This window comes from Pseudorca crassidens, chromosome 1 (genome assembly GCF_039906515.1).
Source record: "Pseudorca crassidens isolate mPseCra1 chromosome 1, mPseCra1.hap1, whole genome shotgun sequence".
Lineage (NCBI taxonomy): Eukaryota > Metazoa > Chordata > Mammalia > Artiodactyla > Delphinidae > Pseudorca > Pseudorca crassidens.
Genome location: NC_090296.1, coordinates 175,637,595 through 175,663,634, shown reverse-complemented (window position 1 = coordinate 175,663,634; position 26,040 = coordinate 175,637,595).

Below are 26,040 nucleotides of genomic sequence, written 5' to 3'. Positions count from 1 at the left end.
ATAATTGTATAATACCTCTGTCTACAATACCTCTGTCTACCTCTGTCTCTTTTCAGGGTAAATTCCTTTTTTTCTTGGTGTACTTCCCAAAGTGGCTTTTCTATCCCTTTTACCTTGAGACTCTTTTCCTCTTGTCACCTGGAAAAAGTGACACATAGTATCTTTATTGTGTCTCCCGGGAGACCTATAGGGTCCTCAGACATATAGAGTCTCCCATGGCCTCACCTAATTTCCCAGAGTTCCTGAGTGGTATGCAAATTAGCACCCCTGCATGAAACTAATTATAACCCTTACCATATTTTGTTTTATGTCTTATTTCTCCCTCTCTCCAAACCAAATTATAAGTTACTTGAGGACAAGGCTATTTTCTTCCTCATAGCATCTATGCCCCTATGGGTTCTAAGTAAATGTTTGTTACTTGACTTTCAAGACTGAGGCAAAAAAATATCCAATATGTCAGCTTTTCACTATAAGGAATTTATAGATCTTTTGATATTACTTGCAGGTACTACCATATTTATTTTAACTGTTTATTTCAAAACATAAATAGTATTTTTTGTGTGTGGTAAACATCCTTAAATGTTAATGAAATCAGGAGGTAAATAACGGCTGTAGCCTTTTCATCAGACACATTTTTCTCTTGAATAATATATATTTTGCTGAAGCTGTGGAAACAGAACTACGGGGACTCCTATGAGGCCAGGCTGAGATTCTTGGTTTTACACAGTGTTAGCAGACAGTGTCATCTACTTCCTGATATAGCATATGCAGTATCATACTGCCTTGTATCTAGAGAAATTGTTATTTGATTGCCAGGAATAGGTGTAATTTAAGGTACTTCTTATGCATAGGGGAAGACTGGTAAGTTCTCTTAGAACTCTGCCTTCTCAAGTGGCATGTCTAATTTCAACACTAATTTAATAACAAGCTATCCCCATTAATCACCTCTTTAGTTCTTGTAAAGTATCTTTTTCTAGATTTGGGCCAACGATTACATTAAATTTGCTACAAAGACAATCTACTCAGTGTACAACTGAAGACTAGAGAAGGAAAGAAGCCAATGCTTTTCTAGAAAGATTTATCACAAGAAAGATCAGCTCAGGGGTTTGACGTTAGGAACGTGCTGTGTTCTCTAGTGGGAAGGTTGCAATCATCAGTGAGGTCATGCATTTATTTAGAACTGCATACTTACCAAACGGTTTTCACATAGAGGATTTCATTCCATTAATTTGTGGAAAGGCCAAATGGAATCCAAATAGTCCTCCGGCTATGTGCATCTCACGTTCTTTATGTTCTGCATACGCACAAGACAGCTTTCCTGAGCCCCGCCTGCCGAAAAAGCGAAGTGAGCTGGCAGGTAAGAAACACAAAATTGACTTCAAGCCAGTTTCTCCTTAAAGATATCATTTCCCTCAAGTCATTATGTAAAATACCCCCAATAGGCCAGGCAACCCAATTATTCCCTTGGAATAAAGAGATCAATTATTGATTAATAAATGTATCTTTTCTCTTGACTACAAGGTGTTTGAATTAGAGACTCTATGGAATGATTCCACTTGGACACTCAGCTCCACCAAAGGGCTCAACATTTATATTTTAAACAATTTTTATTAGGTTGTGTTTATGTAATTGTAGACACAGTACTTCACAAAGACTATTCCAGTCTTCAAGGAGCTTAGCTGCCATCGTTCTCAGAATAAATCTCTGTATTTCTTCACATATAATCATATATTTTAAAAAGATATGAAATTATTTATGTGTGTTTAACCTGTTAAATTCCAAGACTTTGGGAGGAGAAGTTTCCTGAATGACAAGATCTTTTTCAGAAAGTACTTATTTGCACTCCATGTTGAATGGAAAGTACCATCGAGAGAAATGCCACCAAGAATGTTCAGGCCAATTATTTATGCTATGAAGGAACACTATTTGGCGTACTGCATATTTACAGGGAGTTCTTCACTGGTGATGTAAAGGTGGGATTGCAAAATCGGCCCCCAGATGCTGGGCTCGAGCTTCAGGTCTGATGGAGGGGGAATATTATGTCAAATCCCTGTACTGAACATAGTCGTGAAACCACACATATGTGGCACAGTTGAGGTATTCTTTAAAAACAAAACAAAAAACTCTGAACACCAAGCCCCGTGGCACCTGGACAGTCTTCAGGTGCTCTGAGCCCCTCCCCTGGGTGTGCACCCCTGGCTTCGTGCCTCTCTGAGCTATCTCTTCATCTCCAGCTCATCTTTCATCAGCGCCTGTCAGTGGAATATCACAATTCCAGGTTGGGAAAACAATTCTGACGGGGTTAGGGAAATGAAAAAAGTTTCTGGTAATGGAAATCCCCTCCACTTTAAACCAATATTTTATTCATGTTTGGGAAATACCACTTTGTTGCTGTTTCCATTTTAATCTGCTTCAGCATTTCCTGTTTTAATTCAGAAACCAAATGTGTGACACGCCAGGAGGGTATTGGGCCAATTCCAGATCAATGAAATCAGAGAGGAATAGCCAACTCACCAAAGCTGCTGTTCTTGCCAGATTCTATGCAAAATTTTTAAAAACGGATACAAGTTGCATAAGGTTATGGAACTCAGAGTTTCAGATATGATTGGTATAAAAATCAAGCAAAGAGAATCAGTGGTCAGCCACATTTCTTTTTGTAATGGTCAGCCACATTTAAATGTGATCTGAGGAAGAAACATGAGTGAAGCATAGAAAAATATCTCGTTGATTTTGTCACTTAAAAGATGAATTGCCTTTTGACTTACACATCCGATTTTCCTTTCCTTATTTCTTTCCCCTGCTTTGATTGTCAGCCTTTCATTAGTATACCCCGAAATTCATTCTGTACTTCAGATTCTGTATTTCTGTAATAATGATCATCACAGAGGATTTTGGAGATAGAAGGAAACTGAATCTAGCATTCATTTATTCGGCACTTATTCTGAGGCACTAGGGTAACCCCATCTTACATACACATGACGTCAACGTGTAGATTTAATGACTGTCTGAACCGAGGTCACTCAGTCAATTAGTATCAGAACCCCGGCTTACAGGTATCTGGGACTCTTGAATCCAAAGCAATTCTTTCCCTCTGGGCCATGCTGGTTATTCCCCACGCTTGCTGAGCCATATTGCACCCCCAGACAATGTGCCAACGAGACCACCTGTTGTCTCCACTCGATACACAATTTGATATTCATTTCGGGAAAGTTTGTAAATAAATGAACAAATTGCCTAATTGCTAACCTGGACTAAGGACTAAACGAAATCTTAAAAAGAAAATTATGAACCACAAGCAATAAAAATGTTTTTTAAATGAAAACAAGGAAACATGACCCATTGAACTGTTAATCAAAGAAAAAAAATCATCACATCAAGTGACAAGATCTTTGTCTGCAAGCCACTATGGGGAAAAGGATGGAAGAGAAATTCTGATAAGTTTGTGGTCTTAAGGCAATTGATAAGTAGGCCCTCAAGTGATGAGAATTTTCAAAGGCTCTTTAAGGGAAATAGAATGCCCTTTTCATACCCTTCTTTAGATTCGTAAAGACCCCCAGCTTCTGATGAAGAGTCACAATATCACCAGTAATACACCAAATGCATTTCTGCAGAATGAATGTGTCAATAACTGCATTTAACTTTCCGGGAGGGGTACTGAATTTTGTTATTCAACATCTTAAGCATTTCTTATATTTCTATTTATAAATTACTTTCCCAAATAACATATCATGTTTCTCTTATTATTTTTTTCAAAACTCAGCATTACCATCTCATTTTTTCTCATTTTCAACAATTAAAATTAAGAAAAGTTCACCAGTGGCAGAGGTTCTGCAATCTATAGCAACCCACAGAGCAGTCCGCTGAGACAAGTCGCCCCCCGTAGCATCCTGGTGTGCACGGCAAGAAAAATAGAGTCAACGTCCACTTCTCTCAATGGCTTAAATAATTTATCGATCACCTAAAAGCTAGTCTTTAACCCAAACCATATCTTCTACCATGCCTACTTTCCTTCTATCAGTTATATCTATTCAGAAATGCAAGCTCATGTTAATGTGTGTCCAATTATGAAAGGTAAATGAGTTACTAAAATCATCCTAATACATTTAAAGTCTAAGCGGAAAGTCTTTCTCTTTAATCATCCACAAAGATATTCCATTGATAGGCGTGGCTATTGAAGAATTTATTGAAGCATCAGAATACTCAGAACAAACTCATTGAATGCATCACAAATTACAGCAGTTTGGTAAAACATGGAGAATGGCAGTCAGATTTTGCCAATACAGATTTACCGTGGGGTTCCACATCTATATCTAATGACAGGGCAAGTTTCCGCAGATTAGTTTGAGGCATAGAAATGGGGAAAGAGAAGATGATGGTACTTAAATTATTTATGTGACTGCTTTCTGTATGTCTTTGTCTTCAACTGTCTTCAAACCCTTGAGCTGGTGACTGAACCATCCAATCTGGACACCACGAACACTGCTGTTGTGGATCCCTACAACCACATCTTGAATTACGCCAACTAGCCTACAAGTGGCATAGCAGAATCCATTAGTCATAATAAAAATGCTGTTCTACCTTCAACTTTAGTAAAGTTAATTAACTCATTTTAATAATAATGTCTTGGCAAGCCCAGATGAAAAAATCTTATATTAATGCAGTCAACTACTTTTCTCCAGATAATTGCCATTTGGGCTGAGAAATTGAAAGCATGCCAACCTAAAATGCTTTTAAAGACTTCAATCAACATTCTCTCCAGAAAGGAAGAAATAAAAAGCCAGAGGGCAGAACCATGGGTCTCACACTCCATTCTTAACATTGCCCAGCAACACATATTTATATTACTGGGACTTGTCCTCCAAGTTTGACCTGGGGTTGGCCTCTGAATTTGTACAGCAAAACGAAAGGACAGGGGCTGTATAGTCCTGGAAACTAGAAACAAACTGTCTTATTAAATTACCCATATTTGTGACCAAGCTTAAAATAACACAGATCTGCCAGTCTTCAGACCTAAGGTCTGCAGCTTTCTTTCAAATATAACAAAAGGACGCTATCGTTTTTGCCCCCATTTATTTTATTTCTCTGACTCTTTATGAACTTCCCAACAAATGGATAAAAGGTTTTAGTTCCTCTCTTAATTTGTTATAAAATCTTGTTTTAAAGCTAATGGATACTTCCCAGATAACAACGGGTAAAGATTTTCTTTTTAGAAGCAGTATTTGAATAGGTTCTACTCACTCATAGAAGAATTTTTAGTTATTAAAAAAAAAAAAAAACTAAGCATATATTTATTTTCAGGAATGAATTTTGAGGAAATTTTAAGTCTTTTGAATTATAAAATACAAAAGAGGTGTGGAGAGGTGAGGTTTCTCCATTTTCACCATAAGTAGCTTTAGTCTGTATTACTGCATCACTCAAGACCTGGGTATATGAATAGTCTAACTGAATTGGGTCATTCAGTTAAACAACATATAAAATATACATAGCTCGACAAATCTGTTCGTTCCATATACATATATCTTTATTCTGATTATTTTTGTTGAATCCATTACATCGATCTTGTTAATATCTCTTATTACAAGGAGAGTGAGATCAAAGCTACATTACACTGGAGGCTTTGTATTATGCTGTCCAGGGTGCTTGGTGACCTTAAGTGGTAGAGAGTACACCTTTACACCTTAGATAGTAAAGAGTACATTTAATGACACCATTTTTGTACTTGAGAACTAAATCCCCTTGGATGAGGTCCAGCAGAGATGAACCTTAAGACAAGTTCCATTTTATGAAAAGTATAATAAAAAATATATTAGAAAAAAACTAGGGCTAAAAATGTTACTAGTAGATGCTATATAATAAAATCTTTCAACTGAATCACTTAGTAATCACACATTATCTTTATTATCTTGTAATAATTGAATACTTCATAGAAATAAATATTTTGAACTGTGATTATGCTATTTGGCTCATATGTAGGAAATTACCCTCAAGTTAAAAAAAATCATCCTAAAGCTATGTTATAACAAAATTCATGAAGAATTTTTTGGTTTGTAAAAAATGTGATCTCCTATTAAGAAGCCTAGGAGGGGAGAATTTTTCCCATTTTACAATCCCTGTGTTTAAGTAAACTTCTCAAGCTCACACAGCTAGCAAGAAAGTCTTTCCCAAGTTGTAGCTGTGTCTCTGTACTTTTGAGATCTGTTCTCATGATTATTTTTAAGTTTGGGGATAACTTTTAATGATCCTAAATGGTTTTCATTTCCATCTTTAGACATGCAAACACTTCAGTGATAGACACCCGTCAGAGGGGCTCACCCCCATCCCCACCCCCTGCCCAAGGCCAGCTCCCCAGCTTGCTTACCTGGGGAAATTACCTACTTTATCTGTGTTTCAGATTCCTCCTCTATAAACTGAAGCTAGTAATAAAGCCTACTTTCTATGATAGATGCAAAAATTAAACCGGATAACATATATTAAGAACATAGTAAGTCAGTAAGGATTTTCTCCATTAGTAATGGAGTAAATAGTCAACTTCAAATTTTTCCAACTTCATCCAATTTATTCCTGGGCTAAGTAAGCCCCTTACAAAATGTGCTTTGCTTGCAGCACCTGCTAAGAGAAGTTACCCAAGGTTGACTTTGAGGTGTCCATTAGTTGATCCAGAAGTGGTAACTTTATTTAGGGACAGCCAATCCTTGAGGTGGGTTGGTGTCCAACGATGTAGTTTTGCTAGATCATAATGACATACTCTTTAGACCAACTGGACTCTGCAATTTTAATGACGAAATGGGGGTGAATAAGACAATGGAAGAGTGGACTATTGGAGATAAAATCATGGGTTTTCAAGTCAAAGAGACCCGCAATCAAATCTGGTTCTGCCCACCTGAGATCTTCAGGGAAATTGCTTCATTCAACTGAGACTCAGTTTCCTCTTTCATTCCCACATCCCCTGCCCTCGTTCAAACCATTCATTGCACACCCAACTGGTTTCCATGCCTCCTGCCTAAGTTCCCCCAAACCCACCATCCACGTGGTCACCAGGCTGGGGTTGCCAGCTAAAACAAACAAAAAAAACAGTTAAGTTTGGGCTTCTCTGGTGGCGCAGTGGTTGAGCGTCCGCCTGCCGATGTAGGGGACACGGGTTTGTGCCCCGGTCCAGGAGGATCCCACATGCCGCGGAGCGGCTGGGCCGTGAGCTATGACCGCTGAGCCTGCGCATCCGGAGCCTGTGCCCCGCAACGGGAGAGGCCACAGCAGTGAGAGGTCCGCGTACAACAACAACAACAACAAAAAAAAAACAGTTAAATTTGAATTTCACATAAACAACAAATAATGTTTTAGTATAGTTATGTTCCATGCCAAAACATTATTCTCTGTTACCTAAAATTCAGGATTAACTGGGCTTCCTGCTCTTTTGTTTTTTTTCTAAGTTTGGCAACCATACACCAGAGTCACTACCAAAACCATAAATCCCACCGTGGTATCCCTGTCTTTAAATGGTCAAATGGCACCCTAAAGTGAAGTGTTTGGTTACAATGTTAATCCATTTTTAAATGTTTTCACAAGTCTTTTCATTATATAACTACTTTCGATCTCTCCAACATCATTTTCTACCACCTCCCACTGGGTTTCCTCTTCTTTTGTTTTTGTTTTTTTTTTCCCTAAGTCTGGCAACCATCTACCAGAGTTACTTACCAAAAACACAATCATATATACATACATATGTATCTAATGATGATAGAAATTTTCCGGAAAATGTTTTAGCAACGTTCAGCAAACAGTTGCCCTGTATTCATGCACAAAAGTCCTTCTGCATTTAGAAATCTCTTTGTGTTATTCAGTCGTTCATTCAAAAATCAGTTATTCAGTGACTATAAGGCATTAGATAACATGTGGGTGAGACAGAGTATGAATGTACAGCAGAGATGAAGCCATTTCTGTGTTCAGCTGGGCCAACAGTCAAAGTACCTGGAGTGTACTTCCTTCTCTACCCAATTCCCCTTTTTTCCAACACATGAGGTACTTCGGAGGAATCGCCCCTAGAAATGCCACAGCAGCATGCTGGTAGGAGATTGTCACTGAATTAAATTGTATTATAGTGACTACTGTTTATAATTTGAGACTCATCAAAAAGGAGCATCATAAAGAAAGTTCTTGTTGAATTGGGACTCTCAGTGGGAACAGCTGGTAGAGAAGCATCAGTAAAGGATTCCTCAAGCTTTAATGCACACAAGGGACTGAGCCCAAGGTAACAGGTGTGCACTGACCTACACCGAAAAGAGTGGGGGGCAGCACGAGTTACTGGAGAGCTCTTGGTTTAGACCCTAGGAAGATTCCTGCAGGTCCAAAGCTGATAGAATGAGAGTTAAAGTCGCATGATGCCCGTCCTTGGGCAGAATGTATTCATTGGGAGTATCGATCTCCCCACCCCAGTGTCACCAGCATTCATTTTTAGAGAAATAAAGCCGTCTGTGCTTACAGAGGGCCCCCCATTTTGAACCCTATTCTGAAGTACTCCTCCCCGGAGTGGTCTGTTATGAAATTTCATTATTCCTAGACACTGGTAGGTAGAGCTTCCTCTTCCATGGAGATTTGCATGATGACCAGGACACTTTGGACAAATCAAGAGAACTGGTCGTGGCTATGCGTTTGTATTTCTCAATGAATGTGCAATTCATATACAATATGTGTCCTATAGTTAGTGCCCTCCTACGCCCCCAGCCTTACTTACAACGTGACTAAGTTCACTGCGGTCCTTCATCCCACATGACTTCATTTTTGCTGCCCTGTCTTTCAGTGCTGCTGCCTGTTTCTGTCGTCGTCCGCAGACACTCCTGTCACTAGGCCAATTACCAGCATCTATTGAGCTTTTCCTCCTAATCCAATGGACTTCTTGTTCTCCACCGATGACAGTCTTAGAAGGTGACAGCCAAACTGGCCGTTAGCTTCTGACCTCTCTGTAGTCGATCTTATTATGGTAATTGCCAGGCTGGAAGGAGCAGACACTAGGCCAATTACACCTGTCCCTGTCCCAGTTCAGCCTGGGCTTAAATTACTCCGCGAAAGCATGGTTTGCCTTTACTGAACAACAACTTTTTCTCTATTCTTGTGAAATTTGGAGACAGACATTCCTAATTATGCTTGTCAGTGGGACATAATGACCCAGTATTTCTTTAAATGGCATCATTCTTTATCAGGGAAGCCGATGCACTCCATTAATAGATAACTTGACTGGGGTATTTTTAAGCAAACAAATCTTTAAAATGTGACTCTTTGATATACAAGCAAGCGTAAACTGAAAACCACACAGCCGACCCTTCGCGGTTATTTTAATATTAATGCTATACATAGATGTATGTGCGTGTTGAATATTAATTAGTCTATAAATATTTTATTTGTATGGACTTAAATCTATAAAACTATACATAGGTAATTCTATAAATGGATACCCGTGTGGCATATATACATAATTATATTAGAATATGTGCACATTATGGCTACATGAATTAGTTTTTTAACTGCATTATATAAAACATTAGGAGGAGGAACCTTTTACATTCATTTGAAAATTAAACATTGTTCTTGTTGAGCACTCTAGAATGTATAATAATATGTATAATATTGTATGTATACAATATATGTATAATATGTACAATGTGTAATAATATGCCCCTATAAATCTAAATTGAAATTAACTACACATTCTTTTTATTCGAGTTAATTATTAAAGAATGCCCTATTTACTTCCAAGTCTTATATTTCCAGAAGTGCTTACCTACTCATAAGAAATTATTCATGAAAAATAATTTAAGAAGGAAAAATATCAGAGTTCCCAACTGGTTTGGTAATTTGTGAGTTCTTATAGAAGTCTTTGAGGATGGACCTTGTTTGAAGCAAGTTCCTCCAAGCATAGAAATCCCTGAGACCCTACATCGAAAAGCTCCTCTGTCTTCAATCCCAGTGTCATTGTAGGTTCCCCCTTCAGTCTTTTTTTATTGGAAGCAGCCACTTAGGAGACAGCAGGACTGGGCTCTATAGACAGCCTGCTGCCTGGAATGGAAGAGTTTATTCTGCATTTATTCTCTTCTCCATCATCCCCATGAGATATTAAAGGCAATGTCCTTCTCTGGCCTCCAGAAACCTAACCAGGATAATTTACGGTCTCCCCAGCTCATACCATAAAGTGTCCTCATTCAATTCGTCATTCCCCCTTCACTGAATCCGGCATTGCTTTTACATCTACTGGAGGTCTGCTTTCCCCCAACAAGCCATAGTCGAAGACGTAAGCTGCAGGGCTCTGTTCCAATAACCCCAGTACCGCTAATGAAATTGCTTCCTCTCTCTCAGCCTATTTCTTACACAGGGGTGATAATCACCACCAAAAAGAGGATATCATGAGATTTACAATTCTCAGCTGGTTGCTTCACAGGTAGTGGGAATTTAGCCACGTTCATCTTCCAAGGGTGTGCGGTCAGCTCCCGTGTTTACAAACTGTAGAAACCTTGAGCCAGTCACTGACGTTCTCCAAGTGTGACTGCTCCACAAGATAATGTACACCAAGGTGTTAGCACTCTCTTGACTTGCCCCCCAAGATCTCATTGGTCCTTGAACTTTTCTTTCTTTTCTTTTCTCTTCCCTTTCATTCTTTCCTGGGATAACGAAGTCATAAATCTATACATTGCATAAGGACCACACATGGTCACATCATTGCATTTCGATTTCTCTGGAGGAGTATTAAATTCTTCCTGTTTCTCCTGATTGGTCTTGCTCATGTGATGCCTTGGTCATCTCCTCTTTTTCCATGGCTGAGACCTCCAGTTTTGCAATTCCTGGCATCAGGGACTGATAGGCAATCCTCTCCTCCCTCTGAGATCATTTCCACTCAGAATGTCTTCATTGAAGGATCATAGTGTCAGTCACTGGGGTTGATGCACTTGCAGTGGCTATTGTACGAGGTCCCTGATGGAACCCCAAAGACACTGCAGAAAGTAACTGAGGTTCTGTCCCTGTGCTTTCCCTCAGATTCTTCAAAAGTAAACTGGTACCCACCCAAGGAATCAGTTCCTTCAGAAATCCTCTTTGGTCTCTTTCCCCAGCAAAAGTTTCCAGGGTCTTTTTTGTTGTTGTTAAAGTCCTAAGTTGTCTTACCTTGAAATTATAGAGACATCTTTCCAACTCCAATCAAACAACAATTTAGGAGAGTCTCTGCTTTGGGGTCTTTACACCAGTTGGCAGCAAATAGGGCTAACAACAGAGCTGCCTCAAAACCCTTCTGATAGTTGAGCACAGAAAGCAGAGATTCTCCAGTGGAATGTGCCTCAGTCATCTGCGGCGTTTGTGAAAGCCCAGGCTGTTGTTCCCCTCGGAGGTGCTGATTCCATTGGTCTGGGTTGGGGCCAGAGGATTTGCATTGCTAAGACGTTCCCAAGTGATGCTTGTCCAGGAACCCATCTTTGAGAACGACTGATACAAAGCATAAGGGGCGTATGTCAACCCTCTTCATCACAGTGTTTCTCGGCTGACCTTCCCCACTACCTTGGTGATTCATAAAGATCACTTCCTTGGTGAACATAAGGAAGGCCTTGAACCTTGTTGCTTCTAAAGAGGCTACTCCTTGGAGACTAACTGTTGCTGCTGTAAATGGCATTAGGTGAAGCCTGAGCCCTGGGGGTGTATATGGAAAGGAGGGAGAGGACAAGAAAAATTACAAAGTGTGCCTCCAATTTCATCATTCTTGGATAAGACCTCAGTGATAGCAACATCTACCCCAATCAAAGCTATTTTCTTAAACCCAGACTGAAATAAACACAAAGGATATGGAGAGAGGGGGAAAGTCTTTTTTTTTTTTTAACCCAATAAAGCACACTATCTTTTTCTCTCTCCGTTAGATGAACAAAATGGGGTTGCCTGGCTTGAGCTCGTCATCTGTGTTTATCTCATCTGGTTGTCTCTAATTAGATTGCAGGCCCCTTTGGGCAGTAGCTGTGCAGTTGTAATCCGATTTTGTACAGTGCCTGGCACAGTCTCTTAACCATAAAGAGGGTGCTCGATAAATATTTATTGGCGATGGTTATCTCTAATTCCTCAGGAAGTCTAGGCAATTCTAGGCCACTCCACTTAGCTGAATGATAATGGAAATTGATAAACTATCATAGGGGGAAACACACATGTAGTAGGTTTTTCAAAACCAACCCACCATCAAATATTCAAAATGAGGATGTAGCCTTTAGTAGCCTATGGGCGTTGAAGGTTGAACATATTTCTTTGTGCCAAACTCATAGGAGTGATCCAGTGTAGCACTGGAAGAGGCAAGCTTTATAAACCAGTGAACCTTCTGACACTTTCCTTAGGTGAAGCCGAAGTTTGTAATATGGTTTTCTCTCCACCCACCACATTTTCTAATAAGTCACATAAATTGGTCTATAAAGTCAGCAATATTTTAATTATTGGCAAGTGTATTCATCAACCCCCAGATGGTTTTTCTTTGCTAAAAATCATGGAACTGACATCACTGGAAACATGATACACGTTTTTGGCTGATATAGTCTCTTCCATCTACAAAATATTTCTAACCTCGACGGATAAAGCCTAACACAAGAAGTGAAGTAATTGGGGATTTTTTTCCCCAACGTCTGAAAAAAAAAATATTTACTCCGGAAATGCCTCCAAACACGTATGTCTAATGAAAAGCACACTTACAGCCAGAAAAAGAGCGGGTGCTGTGTCATTTATAGGGGAGAACGAGACAAGAAATTCCAGGACACAGGAAAACCTGGAGAGACTTTATTTCTAGGCATGCTTAGGTACAAAGAGAAGGCTGTGCCTCGATGGGGTGCTAGGGAATCTAATAGCTGCATCGGGTAATGCACCGCTGGCCGCCCAGCCACTCATGGTATTTGGCCGTCCTTCTCATACACTAACGGCAAGAATTTGGGGAAACCGTAGACTTTGTGAGCCTTTCCCCTACACTTCCGTGCAAATATGAGGTTAAAGAAATGCATTGTGTAAGAGGTAAAAGGGTGAGCAGCGGAGACAGAAAACAAGGAGTTCAAGAAGAAAGCAGTGAGGTTGCTCAACGTGAGTTTGTCCTTTGGGAACACTGTTTGAAGAAGACGTAACCCATTGTTTCTTGCAAATGATTTCTTTGGAATTCTTTTCTTGGCTTCTGAGACTTGTTCACCTTGTGACCTTAAATATTTTCCTTGCTGCCTGGTTCTTTCGCCTTTGTGTCTCCCTCCTCTCTTCTGTACAGGGAGCTTCTGTTGATTGAAAAATGGATAGAAAATAGATGGATTCTGCAGCCGCGCAGAGAATGAAGACACTTCACCCAGATCTCTCTCACCAGACCTAAGGTTAGAGCGTCTGTCACCTTTCACCTAATCAGCACTGAGAAAGGTTGCCTCTTCATAGTTAGGGACGTGATTTTGGGGGTATTTTCTCTTGTTTTTGATCTGCAAAATGTTTGGGGTATGAGCAGTATAGTACATTTGGAAGTGGAGAGTCAAAAGTCCATTTCATGACTTACAAGGGATTGGAATTTTGGCTTTCAGACGCTGCCTTCAGTTTCTTGGAATTGGAGTTTCACATGCTAGAGGCTGAACTGCACTTTTCCTGGTATTTCCTACAGTATGAAAAAAGTAAGTAAAACCTGAGAATTTGTGTGTGTGTCACTGAAGATGACCAGAGAAAATGAGGTGGGGAATGATGTTGAGGGACTAGAAGAATATAGTTTCCTTCAAAGAAACTGCCCAGTGTTCAGAAACGTCATTTCCAATGGGAGCCCTTCTCAATGGAGTGAATTCGTGCTGCTGAACAGGATGCCAGGGTGCTGATCATGGCCCTTAATCAATTCTATCTCCTTCTACTTGTCTCTGATTCTTAATTGTCCCTTCTATATAATAAGCAATTTGGGGGAAATGACTGGTCCGACAGTTCAGAAAAGTAGTCCATGTTCATCAAGGTGCCCAACAGGAAAGATTCTGCTGCAAAGGTGTGTTTTAACCCCAGGGTCCCTGCTGACTAGCCGTGTAAATGTGGTCTTGGGCAAGTGTGTCATCTCTCTAAGCCCCAGTTTCCTCATCTTAAAAATGGGGATAATGATGGCTGTCTACCTGAATGCTTACTGAGGGGATTAACGAAGAAGACGCTGCTCATAGGGGGCTTGGCACAAAGTAAGGGCTAAGTAGTAACTCTCAGGCATCCTCCTGCTGCTGTCGTCAGCACTGCGTTTATTCCAGGATCGCAGAAGCACATTATCAGAGAGTATTGTTAGTCGCAAGGGATTAAGAGCACAGCGTGTGGCCAGACTGCAGAGGGTGGGTCTCATCTTGGTCACTGAGATGACCACACAACTCCTGGCATTCAATTCACAATTCCCATTACTAGATTGGTCTCTTATCTCTAAAGGTTCTGTTGCCCTTGAGGGTGAAGTCCGGGGCTTGGGTAATTTTCTTTTCACCTTTATGCTTTTCTGTGCATTCCAAATTTTCTACAATGAGTAGAAATTAATTTTAAAACAGAAAAAATAAAAAAAAGCCCTTTTCTTGTGTGTTTTAAATATAATATCAAGATAAGGGTAGGGGATTAAGAGATACAAACTACTATGTATACACTGCAGCCATCACTTTTAATAACTTTAATTGTAGTATAATCTATAAAAATATTGAATCACTATGTTGTACACCTGAAACTAAAATAATGTAGTAAATCAACTATACTTAAATTAAAAAAAAAGAGAGATGATGAATGTATAGTATTTAGCACAGTTCCTGGCATATAATAAACAATAAATATTGGCTATCATTATTTTCCAGAAAAAACTATATCCTATCAACCCGATCTTAGACTAACCATTCACGAATGCATAAACTGCTATCTTATGGGTACAAATCATTTCTTTGTTCAGAGTAAGTTTGCTTCATCCTCATTCAAATTGTTGTAATGGGGAGCGAGTCTGCCTTTATGAATCAGCCTGTCAGACATCCGCGGAAATATTCTGAAGACTCCAGGTTTCAAACTGTTTTCTCCCAGCAACCTGAAATTTCTCCCCAGAGCTTGATTGCTATAGGGTAAGACCTTGTGACACAGACGAACACAAACAAGTTTCTGGAATAGTCCACAGGGGGAGACTTTTAAAATTGTGAGTTCAGCAGGGACACAAAGAGACTCTGGGAAGGATGCGGTGACCGCAGAGACAACTGACCCTATTTGTGGCAAGGGCAAACTCCTCTTCCTGCCACAGAGGCAGGAAAAAGCCCTCAAATAATGCCTTTCCTCGCTCTAGATTATTAACTACAATGGAGGCTTCTTAGACAAGAAGGAAAAAAGAAAACATTAGGAAGATAGTCAGAAAGAAAACATTTTCAAGGGGATGAGGGAAGGAGTGTGGCGGGAATATATAACACAGTAAAATGGAAGAAGAAACAATTTCCTGTGATACTTATGAATAAGGAAGATAGTCATATGAATTTATACACGTACAACACTGCAGTTTATTAAAAATGTTGTGCTTATCAAGGCTTATCAAAGTTTCCCACTAACGTGTGACTACAGGCAAAGTGACCACGTGTGACCCTTGTGTGCATCGAGAGGCACGTGGCAAGAGAAGGAAGAACAGGCATAGCCTGTACTAGACCCCAGAAAGCTTGAAGTTTCTTTCAAGACCTGGGATTTAGTCTTAAAACGATATTGATTTCTCATTGCTCTAGAATAAAAGAATGGGACCAAACCCTGGTTGTCTGATTCTTGGGCCCACTATCTTTCTAATTTATCACACTGCCTCTTCTTCATGGCTAGCTGTAACACTCTGAAGAAATCCCATCCTTTGTTCCACTGAACACTCGACTCCACAGTTGCTAGCAATTATGAAAAAGGATGTTAGTGTCCCAGGAGGAAAAAGTAGGACTGTAGGTGGTAACACCCTCCTGAGTGGATAGGGAGATAAATATAAATAGTTCTGAGAAGGAAATTGGGAGGACTGCTATCTTCCTGGGGCACATATGCAAGCTGGGACTGAAAAGCTGCCAGGAATAATCAGACAGTGATCACTCCCCAATTCTGCTGACTAAGGGAGGAACAAATGATATAGTCATTAAAGATCTACAGTACACCTCGTAGGACTTTGAAGTTCAGGTCAGGAAACAGAGACCTGAGGGCACAGGTAGTATCTTTATTTGTCTTTCATCACAGAGCCTGACCTCAGAAGCGAAGCTAGTTGTTAACCATCAGTTAAATCGATGGTAGAGCAATAATCAATATTTTGTTTTCTAAATTAAGCCTTTCTAACTTACTAAAATAAAAAATTGCAATATATATAGTAAGAGGGTCCTTTCCCATGTTAATGTTATGGGGTTTTTTTGTTGTTATTTTTGTTGTTATGGTTTGATGATAGCATTCTGACTGGCAAGCGGAGTTTATTTTACAAAGAACAGGTGGGAAATGCCTTGCCAGTGGCTCGGAGATGCCATCCCCGAACAAATTTAAATTGAATTTGAGGAGTAGACAGTAAGAAATCCAGAAAAAAAACCCCACAGATTTTATGGACAATATGACTGATTTGGATTAAAAAAACAAAAACAAAGTGGCAAAGATGCTTCTAAAGAGATAATTATCTTAGGAAGATCGTTAGGAACAGTTTATGAATATGATATGTAGAATCAGAAAACAAAGTCAATACGGGTCTTTTTGTTTTTTCAAATGGAAACTAAATGATATTGTTTAAAAGGAAACTATCTACCAGAAAGAAAAGCATGGTGAGTTTATACATGATGAAGGCGTATACTTGTGTGGAAATTTACCATCTAGAAAGTGAAAGCATCATGAAGGCCATTGAGATTAGGATTAAAAATTATAGAAATACTATCACTGAGGGAGAATAATAGAGGCAACTCAGATCAATGAAGGCCCTGTATCGTGTTTTCTTTATTTTATTTTTAATTATGAGATCTTTGAAACATATGTAAGTGTATAAAATAAAGAAATCCTTTTAACCTATCACCCCAATGAAAAAGATATTAACATTTTGCATGTTTGCATTAGCTTTCATTCTTTAATTACTTTCTTTTTAATTTTCTTCAGTTTTTTTAGATAAAAAAATTACAAACAATAGCAAAAGCCCCACATACCATGCATTTTCCTCTCTCTAAGTAGAAATAATCACAACAGAGGGATATCTCTTCCATTCTTTTGATTTTTACCCAGGTCTAAATTCACAAACAGTACACTACGTGGTTTACTAGGTTAAAAAACTTATCTGAAAGCATCCCATCATATATATCTTTTTACAAAACTTGCTTTTTTTCACTTGACATAGTGTATTTTACAACTATCCCTATTAATTCACATAGATCTAGTGTAGTTATTTTAACCCTGTGTAGTAGTGCAAAGCAAAGCTTCCACCACTGATGGACAATCGGTGTTTCCACTTTTTTTTTTTTTCTGCTATTACTTATAATTCTGTTACATACAAGATTTTACATATCTCCTCTGCACATTTCTAGAATTTTTCTTTGGGAGAAAACTAGCAGTAGAATTTGAGGTAAAAAAAAAAATACACATCTTCCATTTAACTAGGTAACAGAATTGTTCTCCAAAGTGGTTTCACTAATGTACGTTACATGCAAATATTTTTTCACCACATACTCAGTAATACTTGGAGTCCTCAGATGTCTACAGGGTTGCCAAGGTAGTGTGTGTGTGAAAGAGCATCGTGTCGTTTTAGTTTACATTTTCCTGGTTAATATAGAGGTTGAGCATCATTTCACGTGTTTATTGCCCTTCCCTCTACGTTTACTCAGCTTCCCTCATCTTTAAATCATTGCTTATATTTTTAAGTTGGTCACATGTAGAATGTTCCAAATGTTCCATATTTAAAAAAATTTTTTTCTTGTTGAGTCTTGCTTGAGAAATTGTTCCTTCACAAAATATCATAAACATTTCCTAACCTAAGTTTTAAAAAAGCTTTGTTTTTCATATTTAGGTCTTTATATATGAAGTGGAGATTTTTCATCTATTTGGAGAGTTGATTATCCCAGAACTAGTTATTATTGATAAATAGTCTATCCATTCATCAATAGTTTTTAATGGCTTTTGGGCCATATACCAAATATATATATATATTCGTATATATGTTATATATAGGTTATATACATATATGTTATATATAGGCTATAACTTTTATATGTTGGCTTTATATATATACATATATATTACATATATGCATGTGTGTGTATATATATGCACACACTGGTTCTAGCATCTCTTCTTTTTTACATTGATTATTAGTCTTTTTCTTATTTTTAACATTTAACCACCTGCAATTAGTCATTATTCCTGTTATTGCTGCTGCTATGTTGTTGTTATCTTATGGTATTGTTATTGTCATTATTGGCTTTATATAGTCAATGCTTATTTAAATTTACCCATCCAACCGCCAATTTCTTTGATCAAAACGACTTACTGCATGCCAACCCACAGCTACTTTTTCAGTTACATCTCCTCCCCAAAACATTCTTAATAGGTCTTCCAGGTGAGGCTGCATACAGTCTCTTAGCCAGAGAAAGTCCTTTCCCCCCCCACTCTTGAATAATCCAACAGCTGGATATAGAATTTTCAACTAACAGTAATGTTCCCTCAACTTGACCAAAAGTTCATTCTGTTGTTTCTGGACTGGTGTTTTAAAATGTTTGCTGTCAGTACAATTGTCCCTTTTTTAGAGAAGTCTTTTCCCTCAAATTGCTTTTAAAATCTGTTTTTTTGGTGTTTTACAGCTTAACCTATAGATGGCTACAGGGGCATTTTATGTGTCTTTCTGGAAATTGATGTGTTCCTTTATTCTAACGATTTGTACCGCCCATCACTTTTGAGAAGTCATCAACCATTACCTGCTTTAATGTTTCCTCTTCTCCATTCTCTATTCTTCCTGTTTGAACTGTTTTCCTATAGACGTGTGTCCGAGTTTTTTCTCTTCTCAGGTCTCAACTTCTTAAGATTTTCTAACTCTTTATGCTACCTTCTAGGTGATTTATTTATAATTTATTCTCTTCTAGTTATTTCCTTTCTTCAGCTGCATCTAAGTCACTGTTCATTGTGCCTATTGGGCATTCATTTCTATGATGGTATATTTTGTTTTTCATTGCAAAATTCGACTTGGTTCTTCTTCAAATCTGCTTCTCTCCTTCAGTAACTTTCCTTTCCTTGTGATTTCTTGTCTTCTTTGCTCTCTCCCCCTTTTCACTTTATGGATTTCTCTTTCTAGTTTGGACTCTTAGGCTCAGAGAATTGAATTAACCATATGTCTCAGATAATGCTAATAGCAGCTGCTGTGTGCCTGGGTTCCTGGGAAGCAGACAGTGACAGTCGCAGGGCGAGCGCTGTGCACTTACCCCACACTCCTGTGAGGCGGGGACTGTGGTGAACGGTCACTGAGAAATGAGGCACAGAGTGATGAAGAAACTTGCCTGACCAAAGTGACGTAGTCGACGAGGATGTAAATGAGGCCCTTGGGCTCCAAAGCCTGGGCACATCCTACTACGCTTCAGTGCCTTCGTTCATAACCTGCTGTCATATTCCCTTCACAAATCAGCCTGTTCCTATTTTATTTTATTGTTTTTTTCTATCTTAATTCTCACTCCTGTTCCTCTCTCTATACATAAATGGTATTGTGTTAGAGAGATCACATTCATCTTATAATAGTTTTTAGTTCAACACTCTTTTTAAGGTCTATCAGTGTTAGTATATATGCCTCTACTTCATGTCTTTAACCTGCCTAATGACCCATCTCTTTAAGAATCTCTTTCGGATTTGACTTTACCATGTCAAGTTCTGGGGGTAAAGCGGTAATAGTCTTGGTTGTTGAATGTGTAGACCCTTGACTGTGATGGATTTGTTCTTTGTGTCTCTTTCAATGTTCGATTGTGAGCTCATCTTCAGGATTTCGTTCTGTGCTAAATCCCTACTGCCTGGATTAGGGAAGGTTCCTCTGGACCTACGTTGGGTTTGATTCTGCCACATGTCCCACGAATTCCTCCACTGGCTTTGGACCAATTTTATGCTAATTTCTCCACTGGAAATGCAAACTCCTACCCTATTTCAGGAATAAGACCAGCATTCTGATTTCTTATCAGAGAACTTGGCTCTGTCTAGGAACCAACAAGAAATAAGATTTTTTTTTGTCTCCTACGTTGGTGAGGAGATTTTTTTCCTAGTCCCCTTTTGCTATGTGTGTAGCCCTTCATAAATCTGGTTTTAAAACTGGGGTTTCTGTTGTAGCTCCCTCTTTACAAGGTCTTATCTGCCACTTAGGCATGGGCAGTAAAACCCAGCCCCGGGGCTGTGACCAGAAACAAACTCCTCACCTCTCAAGTTGCTCAAATAGCTTTTACAGTACTCACATCTGGCCCCTAGGGAAGCCCCCTTTCCTGTAAGCTCAGCTGACATCTTTAAAATAATGTGTTACATTTCATTTAGCATTTCTCAATATTGTAACTGGAACGTTGGTCTATTAACACAGACCGTCATGTTGCGAAAAGAAACCCCCCTCCCCTGAATCACCTGTTCTTTCTGCCTGAGCTGCAGAGGCTTCAAACTAGCTCTGCCCCCTCAAACCACCATTTTCAGAGTATAATTACTTATCATCTAATTCAGTCACAACATTTGCAGGGCAAATTTTATGATTCTTATTTGACCAATGATGCAACTTAGTCTAACAATGATTTCTTAGTGAAGAGATCTACCCAAAGTGATACCAATGCTAAGGGAAGCAGCCTGACCTCACAGCCAGGTCCTGATTCTAGGACACTTAGGGCACCCCAGCCTCTTTCCCAGTACTAAGCATCACTGTACCTGAGCTGTTTCAACTCCTGAATCTCATTAGAGTCTCTCTTACTTCAGGTCCTTCCAACCCTATTCCCACTCACTTTGCTTGTAACACTCTCTCCATTTTCTTGACTAGTATTTGACTTTCCACACAAGTTTTTGTTTAATCATATGCAATCTTGCGCTTTTTAACAGTCTTCTGCCAGGACGCCTCATCTGGATGAGGACCGCCCACAACTTTTGCACAATGCCAGAGAGGAATGCAATGATTACTGCTTGGTTGACTGATAGATTCTTCCCCTAGCTGCCTTTTAACCTTTATCCATAAGAGTTCCCTATAAAACACAAACACCATGTATTGTCTTATGTCAGAATAGTTTTACATTTCTATTCTTGCCATATTACAATATACTAGTACCTTGTATTATTGGATATGTCAGGATCTGGGGCCTTGAAACGTACCACTTATCATTATTATGCATATATTTATATTTGGAAATCAGGAACTGTGTATTTTTCCTCAATGCTTGTAATTTAGGGTAAAAGAAAAGGACGGTATTCTGACAACTAATCGTAGCTGCAATTAAGGTATCTCCTCTGAGTTCACTCTCAGCTTTGCCAACTCCTGGAACAGACAATTCTTGACTTTCTTTAATAAACTTCTTGTCCTGGTGTCCTTTGACAGTATCTTACATCTCACTGGAGTGTAAATCATAGGTGAAACTTCTCATTTCGTCAGTCACTGCTTTTCTATTAGTTTATATAAGACTTTTATTTGTGCTAAGTGCTTTAATCCTTTGGGGCTTTATTAGCTCCCTTTCACAAAAGCCCCATGAACTAGATAAAAAGTTTATCAACCTTTTATAGATAATAAAAATAGTAAACTATTCCTCTACCATCAAATTGCAATTAGAACTCACAGCTCCCAAAGCCTGTCCATTGTTCAATTTGTTATACTTTTATGCTATTGTGTTTTCTCCTTTTTTGACTGCCTTTTTGTTATCGGTATGCTATTTAAGGTTGTAATCTCCTCCCAAACAGTAACTAAAACATACATTCAAGAAATGCAGTGGAGTTTATTAAATATAAGTCACTACTAAATCTTTAAAACAGGTATAAGTTAAAAGTAATATTGGAATGTTGATTATTTCAGGAAGTTGATATCCTGAAATTCTATGTAATATAATTGAGCTGTAACAGAATTTACTCATAGGTGTTTCAAATGATGCAGAACATAAGGTCTGAGCTAGTTTATTCTCTGCTTTGAAATATGCAAAAAATCTTGAAACTGAGCTCGTTTATTCTCTGCTTTGGAATATGAAAAAATCACCTGGACCTGCCATCACACCTGACACATTCTTGCTTATAGTATGGGCCAAATATCATCTGATTGATTGGCATACCACATATAGGTACTACAAATACAGATAACTGCATGAATGTTAAAAGGATGTTTCTAGTTAGTTGCTCAACTTCAGTTGAACAGTGACAATCATACGTTAACTTGAAAACTATTTTAAGATAATGCAACCTTTGTAGACAGCTATCTAATTTAAGTTACCTGATCACTGAATCTTAACTTTCAAATGGGTCCTTGGTTTCCCATTTTGTGTCACTTTAAAAAATTCATTTCACTACCAAGACTTAATGGAGAAATCTCATGATGTTTTGATCTGTGGAAGATTTACAAGAAATGCTCAGAAACACCTGTGTTCACACACACACACACACACACACACACACACACACACACACACACCCTCAATTCATCATTGTCTAATGATTGCCTCCAAGCAATTCTCTTACCGAAGAACTAATAGCATTAGTGTGTCAGGAGGAACTCATATCTTCACAAAACAGCTATGTTGCCTCCAGAATTTTAATTTAAAAAAAGTAGTCTTTGTGATTATGTGCATATTCAACAGGTGACATTGGAAAATGTGAAGCACTTTCGCCAAGGAAGTCCTTTGCAGTTAAGTCCCTTGGTTTTTTCCAGCTGCAAAAACACAAATGTTGTCTTGACTTGTCCGCATGTTGAGAAGCGTCCTTTGGTACTTGTTCCAGCTGGGATTTTAACGCAACATTGAGCTGCTGAATCAGGTGACTCGATCTAGAACAGTGCCGCCCCATAGAAGCAGAATGCTAGCCTCAAGTGTGAGGAACGTGTGCGATTTAAAATTTTCTAGTATCTACATTTAAAAAGAAAAAAAAAAAGAAATATGACACTAGTTTCAATAACACATTTTATTTAATACGATATAGCCAAAATATTATCATCTCAACATGCAATAAATATAAAAATAATTGAAATATCTTCCATACTCGGTCTATGAAATCTTGCATGTAATAGAAACTTAAAACACATGTCAGTTCGGACCAGCCACGTTTCAAGCGTTCAGTGGCCACCTTATGGTATTGGGTATCTCAGATCTAGAGATCATCCTTCTCTTATCATCCTTCTAAATGGCAGCCACCAAAAGCACTCTCGGATTAAGACTGGCTTCGTATTTAATTTACCAACAGTTCGCATTACAAAGAGATGCCCAGCCGTGGATCAATCTCCATAACAAACCAAAAGATAAAAAAGAAAAAATGAAAAGAAACAAAAGAAAAATCTAGTCTCTCAGTTTGGTTTCAGTAGTAAGGCTTAATCTTCCATGCTAGCAAAAATACTTGGTTAAGGGCTTCCGTGGTGGCGCAGTGGTTAAGAGTCCGCCTGACGATGCAGGGGACGCGGGTTCGTGCCCCGGTCTGGGAAGATCCCACGTGCCGCGGAGCGGCTGGGCCCGTGAGCCATGGCCACTGAGCCTGCACGTCCGGAGCCTGTGCTCCGCAACGGGAGAGGCCACAACAGTGAGAGGCCCGTGTACCGCAAAAAAAAAAAAACTTAGTTAAAAGGATAGCCATCAAACTCTAATCATCAAATCACATTCCATCATTTCCTTCCCTCTCAAGCCAGTAAACAACAACAACAAAACCTAAGTTGTCTCGTAACCATGGCCTGGGTGTTTCCATATTGCTATAGAGACACATGTCAACAACTTAAATGATAGCCACACAGGAGAAATGGGAAGGAGTTGGGTGTGGCCCCTCTGTCTCAGCAACCAACGGCAGAGATTGTGAACCCATGCCATGCACAAATGCAGAAATCATAATTGGAAGGTGGATGGAATTTACTGCAGTCCATGTGTTCTACTTTCCATCCTCTCCTCCTGCATGGAAGCATTGCTCCCCAAATACGCCTAACACGCAATACAAGATTCTGTGCAGGGAAAAATACTTCCTGATTTCATGCTCCACAGCATTAAGATTGATAGGTCTGTAATTTTACCCAAAGTTCAGCAACCACAAATGTTCTCTTTTTCACACATAAATATTTAATCCCTGTTAAAAACATGCTATGCTACATGCCAGAGTAATATCTTAGTGTCGTGGGTTTCACAGATTAATTGTAAATTGGCAGGATTGCAGTAGAGCCCAGCTCATTAGGTTGTGGATATAAGACATCACCAAGAAAACCTGTTTTCTATACTCCTGAGCAAGGAGAAAATGAAAAACTTTGGAACAGAAGTATTTGGGAGGTTGTGAATAGACACAGATTTGGGGTGTGGTACAGTTTTCACACAAGTGGGTAGCTTTATCTGATTTGAGTTAAAGTCTTAGACAAGTAATTTATCTTCACTCATCTCATCTCTCTAAACGTAAAAGAGAGACAAGAGGAAGAGGAATTGGAGAAAGAAATTGGAAGAGAAACTTTTGAGTTAAAAAATCGGTCATACCCAATTGGAGATCTAATAAAATGACATGGTGGAATTCGGTTTGTTCCTGTTGTTTTTGTACTTGTACTGATTTAGGAAAAAGCCCATTAGCTACTCTTCCTTGAGTGGCAATACATCTGTTTGTAGTCCATTCTGATGAAAAGTAGAAGTATAGTCTCAGATATTTTTGTAATATTAAAAAATGACCATAGTGTGCCCATACTTTCTTGAATAATGCAATAGTGCAATGCATAATGTTTAGGTGAAACTTTAGGTGATTTTAATTATATCTAAGCCTTTGATCCTTTTCATCTTAGTACAAGAGATGAAAACAAAACCAACTTTCATAGAGAAAGATGTCTTGATAAGTCTGAACTCAGAGTTGAGATTCTTGGTTTGACAAAGGATTAGTCTCTGATTAGAAATGTATTTTGTGAAAACAGAACTGAAATTAGGATTGTTCTAGAAATAAGAGCAAACATTTATATAAGCACACGCATCAGGTACTGATTATTCTAAGTGATTTGCATTATATTGGCTTTGATTCTTACAACAACCATCTGATGTAGGTACCCTTGTTTTCTTTTAGAGATTAGAAAATGTAGGCACAGAGAGGTTAAGTAATTTGTTCAAGGTCACTCAGCTTGAAAGTTGGAGCTGGGGTATAAAATCCAGGCAGACTGGAACCAGAGCCTGACCCCAGCTATCTCTGTGATGTGTGATCAACATGCCTGTGGGTGGGCGGAACCGTGTTTCCACAAAGTCCTTACACTTAACATCCTATTGGACTTTAAAGTAACTTCCCCAATGCATCCCAAATTTCTGTCAATATAGAACCCCCCCAAAAAAATCCCCATAATTTTCAAGAGGCCCTAATTAAGTGCAAATATTATCAGAAAAACATAAAGCCTATTATAGCTTACTTAGTAGCACAAAATGTTTGGCTGCTTTGATGACAATTTTTTTAAAATCCCTTAGCTATAAGGGATAGAATGGTGAAGAAACTGAACACAGGACAGATAAGAATTCCAGAAAAATATGAAATCAATGTGAGGTTATCTGAGAAGAAAAGGATAATGAAGAAATACAGCATGTAAGCAGACTTAAGATCTGTCATCTATATATTTAGCCAAACCCAGCAAGGCATTAAAAACTCAAACCTGGGCTTCCCTGGTGGTGCAGTGGTTGAGAGTCCGCCTGTCGATGCAGGGGACACGGGTTCGTGCCCTGGTCCGGGAAGATCCCACATGCCGCGGAGCGGCTAGGCCCGTGAGCCATGGTCGCTGAGGCTGCGCGTCCGGAGCCTGTGCTCCACAACGGGAGAGGCCACAACAGTGAGAAGCCTGCGTATCGCAAAAAAATAAAAAATAAAAACTCAAACCTAATGAACATTAAATAAAAAGTGAAAGATAACTTAATCTAAGCATCTCAGTTTTGCATTTCTCAATTTTTTATTCAGCAGATATTATGA